Here is an 11,821-nt window from a genome sequence, read left to right as displayed (position 1 = left end):
AGTTCATCTCTCAAATTCATGGATATTGCACCTGCAATGTACTGCATAATCTTGCTGAATACATGGTAATACCTGCTTTATGATTTATATAGTCCGTCAAATAACTTGAACAAATTAATACTACACAAAAGGCAACAAAATATTTGTATGTGGTACTATGCACAATATCTAGCATAAATTATTAAAAAATGCAGATCACAAAGAGACAATGTTGTCACATGAAAAAAAACATGATTAACATCTCTGCCAAGTATACATAGAAGTATTTATTTGACATTGTAATCTATTTTTATCCTTACTACTATCATGCACAGGTTTGTTACACTTTTGCGTGAAACGTATGCATTATGAATGCACCATCTTTTTATTTTTACTTTAATTTTCAGAAATAATCTTTGTGAAAACTAATTGTATTTATTTTTAAGAAATCATGACAATGTGAAGCTAAATGTGTATTTTATAAAAAAAAAAAACATATTGTGAAATAATTTTTTGTAGTCTTGGAGAACTATTACATTTACAGTATGCATGTAAAAAGGATATATGTGCTGGGGTATATAATGTACATACCATAATAATCTCAATGAATTCCATTTTTTTTATTTAGTTTTGTATATAGTACCATTTCCAAGTGGATGAACTTTTATTCATGAAAATAAACAATTGCTATAATCTGTCATTTTCATAATTCACGATATGTGTGACTTACTCACTTTATATATATTAATTCGTATTTTCAATAAATTAAAAACACAAAACTTTGTTACTTACGTGAAATGAGTATCTATTTTGTGCAACGTCGTTTCTGAAACAACTGTTTCCTTTTTCAGGTTATTTTCGAAGCTATCCAAAATATACCATAGCCTCGTCAAATTTGGTATATTATGTGGTATATTTCGGATAGCTCAGAAAAGAACCTGAAGAAGGAAAGAGTTGTTTCCGAAACAACGTTGCACAAAGTAGATACTCATTTCACGTAAGTAACAAAAAAGTGCTCCCCCGTGCTTAGCACCACGCCATGATGGCATATAGGGGGTGTGGGGGTAATGCCCCGCACTTTCTTGATCCGGTTGTGATTGGGGTAATGTGATCAGCATTACGCCCCTGACCACCTTAACCCCCCCAGGTATACATGTCATTCGATGCTGGGTGGGTGCCGGGGCCGCTTCCTTTAGAAAAGTTCCCGGATTTGAACCAGCTGGGGATCGAACCCGGGACCTTTAGCATGGTAGTCAGACACGTTACTGACTGAGCCACCTAAAACAATTTTTCATTTGTATAATACAATGCCTTCATTTCCTTATTGTTGCCCTCGAACATGTGCCCATGAAGCGGCTGGATTTGCATATCCCCTGAGGTCAAGTACAGAGCGATCCATTGAAGTGTACCGTGTCAGTGTTTGCACTATCGGCAAGTGAGGTAGTTGTGGCCGTTTTTTAGTATTGTAGATTGTCGATGAAGCAAGCGCACAACAGTTTCCGAAAGCCAGATTTATAAAAGGGTGTCTTCAAACTAGTCGCCATTGATGTGCCCAAATTTTTGATACATCTTTATTAAGATGCCCACTAATTAAGCTGGCAAGGAGGGCTAAAAATGTTTTTATAGAGGTCCTGAAAGTAGACACGAGTCTGTGAAGTGATAAGGGTCCTTGTTTTGTATTGTGTGGCGACTGTGAATTGATAGGGTGCTTTTACATGTTTTGTTTTTCTTGTGTATTCAACCCAGTGTATTATGGCTCTGCAAATGTTTTCTACTGCACAGCATATATTTATTTATTATTCATGTGTGTCAACTCAATTGGCACGTGAAGTTCAAATGCAATTTGAAATAAGATTCCAGGGTGAAAAAGTTGTCTTTAAACTAGTTACGGAAACTTGCACGCTTGATTCACGGACAGTCTACAGTGCAGACAGACACGGGCGCCTACACTTCAATGGACCGCTCTGTGCATTGTGGTAGCTTTCCAAGCTGAGGTCTCCTAAACTTTCTCTTCGATAAGCACACTGTGGAAGTCTCATTGACAATGTGTTATGGAGAAGATGATTTGTACCATCAGAATGCGGCACCTCTCTGCCATGAAAGCAGTATTTGCTTTCGTAGAGATGGATGTATACTGTCCAAGAAAGATTTATACTCGCTTCAGTGTAGTTTTCGAAAGTGATAAATACATAAACCAATACATGTTATGCCAGAACACACGAGGGCCATTTTTCTTGTAGTGGCAACATGTATGAGAAAGAGACATGAAAGAAGATACATACCTGGAATCATTTACAATCCTGCAATGTAATCTCCTGCTGCTGCGCGAACACGTTTCCAAACATCTGGCAGTCATTGGATGCCATTGATAGATCCCATTCATGGCAGTGTGTGTAGAGACTGCCCTGTGGCTGAAATGATGCTCGGGACGTCTGGAAAGTGTTTCCCCCTCAGCGGTTCTTTCATCTTGGGAAACAAATCAAAGTTGCAGGGACTCATGTCAGGAGAATAAGGTTGGTGCTTGAACACCTCGTACATACATACAAAAATATGCTGATCATTCTCCAGCAATCTGCAAAGTTCATCAAGGTGGTGTGGATCTGTTGCTGTGCGAGGATGCCTTGGCCCATCTAGCAACGCTAAAGCATGGTTCCCACATGCCTCGCGTAAGCCCTTGTGGATTTGCCATGCAACCTGAAATTTGATGAATATTCGCTGTTCTTCACGCTTGAACCTTGTTCAGGGCGGCATTACACACACACTTCACTTTAACTTCTTCTAACTACCACACAACAGTACTATTCAGCACCAAACACCTACACACGATCCATAGTACAAGACTAAACAAGACCCGATCGTCTTTTGTCTCAGCAACAACTGACAAGCATATACCAACAGTGTTGCCACTACAAGAAAAATGACCCTCGTAAATACATTTTAGAACAAGGAATTTTTATGTGCGATTCCTACATGAAAACAAACTCTTGAGGAGGCAACCTTTTAATTTTACTTTCTGTTGTAGTACAGAAGAAACATTTTCAATATACTGTGTGTAGAGCTCACCTGAATACTTGTAATTAGGGGTGTTCGGGATCTCAAAAAGTCAAGAAATTCCCAAATAGCCATTTTAAAAAGTGGTCAATTTTCGATGTTTTCTGCATTGTGTCTTGACACTTCTCGGAAATTCTTGGTTCTCATTCAGGAATGCAGAAAAGAATCACTTAAGGGAGAATCATGTGTAGAATTCAAGATTTCCACAGCGTCAGAAATTTTTTTAACATTTCCCATCCCAAAAAATTCCAGACTTGGTCAGGAAATTGCATATTTTTCCCATCCCGAAAGTCTGGATTTAAAAAATTTACCTTCCCGATCAAAATAATTTAAAATAAATGTATGTACTTGATAAAGATATTGTGTATGCACATTCTTTATGATGTGTTAAATGGTAGAGTAACCTTATTAGCTGTGTGTGTGTGGGTGAGCCAGATTCTAAACACGGTCTTTTCAACAGCATAGCACAGACACCTTGTAATCAAGGGGTACTAGATTCAATTCCTATCACTATCACATCATTTTAATTCATTGACAATCATTTGCAATATTTTTATCAACATCCAAAGTTAATATAGACCATGGAATCTTGATAGAATCACATAGGTACGTATTGTGGTAAACGTTAGCTGGGAGAGTATCTAAAATATGCTAGTAGAATATTCAAACCACTTTTGGCAATTTTGTTTCTTAGTTTCTTTACTTCCACTTAATTTATTTTGTAAAGATGAAAGCAGTGGCGAAGCGTCTTATGAGGCCCGGAGGCCGGGCCTACCCTAATATATTTGTCTATAACGGATTATTTTATTACTTATAAATTTCATTAAACGACGCTTAATAAAAGAAAAGTGAAATTCTTGGTCTTCCGATAATTTCCGCAAGTTTGCAACCCTGCCTGGAACCGTATCTGAGCATTCAGTGAGGCCCGCCCGAGAGTGCCTCAGCTGGTTCCATAACAACCTATGTGATTCGTGCGGGAAAGCATAATTTCAGGGGTGCGTTCGCTTGTAATGTAACCTGAGAGGCCGGCCTCTTTTCTCTCTCTCTCACCCTCTCTCCCTGACTTCCGAAGAGTGCCGATCGTGTACGAGCGCATGACGAAGCAGGCAGTGGACGTACAGAGCTTGTTGAAGCAGTGTTTCCATGGAAGATTCAGAGCTGTGCCGGGAGCGGAGCACACCCAGCTGCTAACATGTAGCGAAAATGTGTTGCTAACACCTCTAAGCCTGGCTTCCTAACCTATCAAAGTAGGCATTATTAGAATTCTAACTGCAAATAATGCATGCAAGTTGGTTACCAGTGTTAAGTTTGGTGCTTTCAGCTCTTTTGAGGAACCACTTTTCGCGAAGTGTTAGCTGCTGGATGTGCCCCACACCAATCTCTATTCAGAGAGGGAAAGTATTTTATTTCTTTGAGGAAAGGGATATTGAGACGAAATTTCCTTTCATGATTAGTGACATAACTGAAAACGCGCTACTTTTAAAATGGGGCAAAGTACGTACAATGCAAACGTATAGAGAAAATCCATGTTACTGAAATTTTCTGGTCTGTGTGTTACACAGTCCGTGTTCTCATTTAGCATTTCATCATTTTGTAAATCATATTATATTTTTTAAAAAAAAGTCGCCTGTTGAAGAAGAATTATATGCATAAAAAAGTTAAAAAGAAATAATTGATTGATAGATTTAGTTTATTTTACTTGGCTTTCTGCCATTTTTGGCTAATTGGGAAGATGAGAATGAGCAATAATATGATGACATTGACGAAGGGACACTCACGAAGAACACCTATGCTCAGGTGGGGATTCGAACCTGAGGCCCTTGTCGTAGCACGCTGTTATAACCAATCCGCCGCGGAGGTCAGCATTAAAAAGAAATAAACGCTAAGTGACGATCAAGTGAACCAACCATTTCTGTAATGCGAGAAACATTTACAATACTGTTATTGAAGTAGCAAATAATTTTTACGAGCAGCTTTAATCTAACAAATGTAAGATGGCTAGGGCCTGACAGAACGGCTTTTTCATTGGGTGACGCGTGGTCAGAACATCGAGTATCATTGTCACTTTTTTCTGACCTTCGAGACAGAAGCGCCTTTATTCTCAGATAACTAATCGAGACTAGATTAAAGTACAGGGTGGCTCAATAAGTCACTTAACACCCCCAGTACAAGGCCACTGAATATTCTGTTTATAAACTTCCTTCTGAACATAAACATTAGCCTTGTCACTGTGAAGGACTTTTAATTCAATGGAAGCGTCACACTGTAAATTGTTCGCGACAACCATTCATAATGCGCAGCTCTTCATGGATGTATCCGATTAAAATCGTGTGCAATGGCATGCGAACTTCTCTCCCTAGACGTCACTTTGATCTCGATGCATTACCGATGCGCTAAACAAATTTTAAGGCATTTTTCTAACACCTCGGAAAGAAGCTAATTGGTACAAGAATTCAGTCATAACCTTTTACTGGTGGAAGATACGTCGAAAAAACCTTCACCGTTGCATTTCTCGTGAAATTCTAGCCTATTTTGATATGTCGCACGACCCCCTTCCCATTTAAAATTCTGAAGTTGAATTCAAGATGGCGGACATCAAGATGGCCGCCGACCGTGTGGGTGGCGTCAATGTGGTTCCCCCTTGGCCTGATAACGATTGGTCATCACCATTTCCATGTTGCGCGCTGCAGTGGCCTTGTACTGAGGGTGTTAAGTGACTTGTTGAGCCACCCTGTAGGATCTGAACCAATGCCTCCAGGAGGAATCGAACCTTCTATTTCTTGATTATAAGGCGAGAGCGTTAATCACTTCATTATCCTTTACAATCACTATCCCGACTTAAGTAGACGAGATTCAGGCAATATGTTATCTTTTATTTTCTAGGGGTTATATTTTAACATACTACTGTTAAAAAAAAATCACATCTTGCCCTCCCCCCAATCTCTGCTCCGTCCTGTGCCTACCCTTCCAGAGACAGCATGCTTCGCCACTGGATGAAAGCATTAATACATGCAAATTTACAAATAAATTTGCTTTAACCACTGCTAACTGCAATCCTACGGGACTATAATCAAATGCTGTTTTTCAACATAGTACACCATGAAGACGAAGGTGGAAATTGTTGCATGCTTTTGTTCTAGTGTACTATTGCAAATGGACTGGCTAAGCATTAAGCGTGACATCACCAGAGCCAGTGTCCCAGATGTATGTTTCCAAACAAACTTTCATGTGGTGAATCCTCTAAGCTTCGGCATTGAAAAGGCATGACAGCGGTTACGAAACAGAAAAATGATGTATATCATACATCAATGTAAAGACTAGATTCTGGAGAATAAAATAACATAAGAAAAATGAGCAGTTTTTCAATAAACACGTCAGCAATTTACTATACATTGATATAGTCTTTACACTGATATACAATATTATTTTGTTTCCCAACTGCCGTCACAGTAACAAATGATAAACATTCTACAATCAGTTTTCACCATGTAATATATATCGTATATTTTTTTTACAATATCGGCTGAAACGACATGTTCTGAATGCTTCCATTTTTCATGCGTTTCCTCACAGTAACCCTTCATCGGTAAGTAATCTACGAGGAGGTACCCAAAAAAAAACGGAATCATAATGTTGCGCGGATTACCGATGTAGTTACAGCTTGTGCTGCTAGGTGTCATTAGTATGGGATATCTTGCATCAATCTGCAAGTTGGCATTATTCTGTGCTGAGCGGTTCGTTCGTAGTGTTGCATTGTTTGTGGTGTTGCAGCAAGAGTCTGGCAATTTTTGAGTGATTGTTGAGATGGCGGACCACAAGGAGCAAAGGACCTGTGTTAAATTTTGTTTCTTGTTGGTAAAAACGGCTGCTGAGACCGTTGTTATGCTTCGCCAAGCTTTTAATGAAGCTGCTTTGGGAAAGACACAAGTCTACGAGTGGTTTTCCCGGTTCAAAGATGGCGACATGTCAACTGAAGACTTGCCAAGGCCTGGCTGTCCTTCGACAGGCAGAAATGAAGAAAACATTCGAAAAGTTCGAGATGCCATTAATGAAGAGTGTCGAAAGACCATTGAGCAAATTTCTGAAGAAGTGGAGTTGTCCTGGAGTACCTTGGAGTGTGCGACAGAACTGTGGAGAAGTGGAATGTGGTTACTGCACCATGACAATGATCCAGCCCACATGGCCATGTCAGTGCGACAGTTCTTGGCAAAGAACAACATGGTGCTTGTGCCCCATCCCCCGTACTCACCCGATTTAGCAACCTGAGACTATTTTTATTCCCGCGGATGAAGAGGAATGTGAAAGGGAAGCGATTCCATGATGTCAATGAGGTCAAAGACATTACGGACAAAACCTTGAAGAGTATTGCACCAGAGGAGTTTTTTGGGTACCTCCTCGTGTATAATCACCAGAATCTAATCTACACCTCACTATTTTGCTTGATAACTACTGTCACTGTAACAAAAGTTCTCTCTCTTTCTATACATTTTCAATAGCCCCATCTAGTTGGCTGCACTTTTTGACACTCTGTGCAGTGCAGGTGCATCCAGTGTCAAGAGTGGTGCAAGGAAATTATGTTCAACCAACTAGACGGAAAGCAGTGTTCCAAGTTCAGAAGATTCAACAAATACCTGTCTGCTGCTTTAAACGGTCATTTGATTAGTTAGCATGCACCACGTGATCATACACCGGTCCAGAAGGTAGTGCAGACACAAAATACACTAATTGACTCCAAATCAACGAACTAGACGACTCGGTGTTGCACCGTGCAACCAACTAGATGCTTCAGTGCAAAGAGAGTCAAGAAGTGCAGCAAACTAGACGGGGTTAATGAAAAACGATAGGAGCAAGCAGGTTGAAAGTTTTGTTTTGGAACATACATCCAGGACACTGGCTGCTAGTAACCACTGCTTAACCAGTCCATAGGCATTACACCTAAAGTAGCTCCTTTGTACTCTTAAAGTCACATAAGCAGTTAAAAACAGGTATAATTTTACATAGGTAGTTAAACCTAAACTACATTTATAATGAAAGAACATGAAATTGCTTTTAAGTGATTTATTATCAAAATAAAAGTATTTTCTGTAATATTATTTTTTTGCCATTAATATGCCTTAATGTGTTTTCAACATTCATGAAGTAGAGAAAACAACTGTACACAGCACTGGGTCTTCCTATTACACACATCTTATACTAACATAGTAAAATAATCTTCGTAATGCAAATATATACACTCTTTATTACAACCCAACAGAAGCAATTTAACAATTATGATTGTTAAGTTTTGGAATACAAACATTAATTGGCAAACAGAGCTTGGTCATTTAAAATTTTTGAAGTTACTAAAATCATGTTTTACCAACCATTGATTTAAAATGTCACCATACAAATTTTTGTTTGTGCCTCACAAAGAATAACATTAACAATATGCCAAAGACCCAAGTTCCAGTCCAGGTCGAGACAGAATTTTTCACAAATTTCTCAGAAATGGCAATGGGGAGTTGCAACAACAAATGTAAATTCTGCGGGGCAAAATGTCTCTTGAGCATGCACTACGTATGAAAAACTGTCGGTAAAAATTTGACACAGTCCCAACAGATTTCTTCATTTTAGAAACTACTTACAGAAATGAGTTTCTGTAGCATTTAGAAGTTCGTGCAGGTATTTTCTTTCATCGTGGAATCTATTTCACCGGGAAATCATGTATTTTTCAACAGAAATATCTCTCCGGCGCACAATTGCTGTTGCTTCCATTTGCTTGCACTATGTGAACCAAATGTGTGATGACGTCCCTGTCAGTGTTTCCAAACACGCAGTTTTTTTTTTGCAAGAAGATGACAATTTTAACTGCCTAACCTCACTGAACCTAACCTAACCTAACCTTGCCGAGCATGGTTTGTGGGGCTGTACATGAATTGGGGCTATCCGTGAATGGTTTGGGGGGCTAGGCATGCATGTTTTGTGGGGCTATTCATGAATTGATGATATCCGTGCATGGTTCATGGGTATATTTTGGTTGACAAGGTTGCAACACTGCCACTGATGTTCTACCATGCTAGTCAAGCTGTCTGGCCATGTTGTGGAAGCGAAAAAAGGAAGAACAATAATTACTACTCATGTCACAAATTGAAATTATTTTCGTAAAAAAAGCAAAATACCACCTTAAAGAATCTTTCACAATGCAGAATAGGTAAGTACGAATGTTAAGAGTGACGAAATGAACGAGTGAGAGGTGTTGGGACCATGTCGAATATTTACCAAACTATCAAGTTTCCTTCAAATTAAACTCTTTGGAAAAAAAATCACTGTCTGTACTAATTATTAACATTGAATTATTTCCTTATTAGTTCCATTGGTGTCCATCACAGTGCTCTCGTCTGGTGCAGAAACCAGGAAAATATGGTTCTGCTAATAACCCCATCTAGCTCGCTGCACTTGCACGGTGCAACACATACTTGTCTACTTTGTTAATTTGGTGTCTGCACCATTTTCACTATGATCTGCAGCGGTGTAATTTGGGGTGAGTGCTAATCAAATGAACGTTTAATGAAGCAGACAGGCATTTGTTGAATCTTCTGAACTTGAACACCGCTATCCGTCAACTTGCTTGAACGTCATTTCCTGCACCAGCCTGACACCGGAAAACACCTGCACTACACCTAGTTGCAGCGAACTACCAGGTAACCAAGAAAGTTCATGCGGTTTTTACAATTGCCCGTAGTTTTTGTGGGGTAGTACACAGTTCAGGCGCCAGGGGTACATGTATGTGTGATTGGCGGAAAGCTCATTCCTTGGCACGTCGGCTAATGTAGATAACAGGTCGCAGTCGATAGTTCGGGAGCAAGTATTTGCAGTGAACCATGGCTGTGTCGAATGCAGTATGAGTACAAGTTGGGCACAAAAGGAGCGGAAGCAGCAAGAAAAATATGTGCAGCGTTTGGAGAAGGTACAATTAGTGAACTGACAGCGCAAAAGTGGTTTCAGACCTTCTCGAGTGGCGATGAGACACTGGCAGACAAACCTCGATCGGGCAGACTGAAATCTCTCGATGTGGACCAACTGAAGGCAGCAATTGAAGAGGATTCAAGTCAAACGTGTCAAGAACTCGCTCAACGATTTGTGGTAAGTGCTGAAACAATTCGTGTGCACTTGCATGAGCTTGGCAAATCATGGAAACTGAGTAAGTGGGTCCCGCACAAGCTGACTGCTGCGAACCGTCTCCAACGACTGAACATTTGCGCTTCCTTGCTCACTAGGAACAACAACTGTCCAATTTTGGACCGCATTTTGACGTGTGATGAAAAGTGGGTAATGTACGATAACAAGAAACGCTCATACATTGGCTATCGTCAAATGACATACCTTTAACTGCAAAACATGCTCTTCATCAGCGGAAGGTGCTGCTGTGTGCCTGGTGGACTACGGCTGGGATTGTGCATTATGCGTTCTTGGAAAGTGGTAAAACCATCAACAAAGAGGTGTACTCCGCGCAATTGCAAAGAGTGGCCGAACAGCTTGCAAAAAAACAACCTGCATTAGTGAATAGGAAGTGTGTTCTTTTCCACCAAGACAACGCTAAAAGCAAAGATGACCCTGGAGGTGATTTCTTCTCTCGGCTGGGAACTTCTGCCACATCCAGCGTATTCACCCGACATCGCTCCATCAGACTACCATCTTTTTTTTGTCTATGGACAATCATATGCGCAATCGACATTTCCAAACTCGCGAGGAGGTTGAAAACGCGGTGGTGCAGTTTTTTGCGGCCCTACACAAAGACTTTTTCAAACATGGCATCTACAGGCTTGTACAAAGATGGGAGAAGGTTGTAGAAGCGGATGGTGGATATGTTGCAGAATAAATATAAGGTAAACACATTTGTTTTGGACCTTTTCTTCTTTGTACTAAAACCGCATGAACTTTCTTGGTTACCTGGTAGATGGGGCTAATGTGTGCATGTCATAGTCTATGTCTCTTATTTTTTCAGATCTGTCATGGTCTTTATTTGCAAGGTTTTAGGTGCATAATAATGCAGGTTAGAGATATGCATACAGATAAAATGGCAAGTAGCAATGCTAATACAAAGTAACTGAAAAGGCTTGTTTGCTGAACTTATCAAATGTAATTATGCAATGGTAAGTTATATGAGAACTTTCATAGAATTTTTTGGATTCTACGAGGGGGAACCCAAAAAAAACGGAATAGCGCTGCGCTGGGTGGAGCATCCATACGGTGATTTTTTTTCTTAAAAGCAGTTTCGCTCGCACCTCGTTTTTTGTGATGGCCGATGTAAGAGAACAGCGTGCGACTGAAATTTTGTTTTCTGCTCAGGCAAAAAGGTGGCAGAAACTGTTGTGATGTTGAACACAGCTTACAAAGACAGCGCTATGGGGAAAACTCAAGTGTACAAGTGGTTTTCTCGCTTCAAAAAAGGTGACGTCGATTGATGACAAACCTCGTTCTGGACGTCCGTCAACTTCCAGAACGGACGAAAATGTCGACAAAATTTGTGAACTTATGCTCGAAGACCGACGACGGACCATTGAAAAGCTGGGGACGTTATCTGGACTATCTTGGAGCTCGGTTCAGCAAATTTTAATGGAAGATTTGGGAATGAGAAGGGTCGCTGCAAAATTTGTGCCACCACAACAATGCACCTGCGCACACAGCCATCTCACTGCACAAGTTTCTGGCAAAAAACAGCATGACTCTCTTACTCACCTGACATCGCTCTGTGCGACTTCTTTTTTGTTTCCCCGAATGAAGAGGCACATGAAGGGACAGCAATTTGAAA

At 40.2% G+C, this 11,821-nt stretch overlaps 1 pseudogene; it reads left to right on the top strand.

Moving 5' to 3' along the window:
* Positions 1 to 9,903: 9,903 nt before the first annotated feature.
* On the top strand, positions 9,904 to 10,398 carry LOC145999756 (histone-lysine N-methyltransferase SETMAR pseudogene; annotated as a pseudogene).
* Positions 10,399 to 11,821: the final 1,423 nt, after the last annotated feature.

This window comes from Lepisma saccharinum, chromosome 15 (assembly GCF_977018435.1).
Source record: "Lepisma saccharinum chromosome 15, izLepSacc3.1, whole genome shotgun sequence".
In the NCBI taxonomy this organism is placed as follows: Eukaryota; Metazoa; Arthropoda; class Insecta; order Zygentoma; family Lepismatidae; genus Lepisma; species Lepisma saccharinum.
The sequence above is the reverse complement of the archived record's forward strand: the minus strand, read 5'-3'. Positions and strand labels throughout refer to the sequence as shown.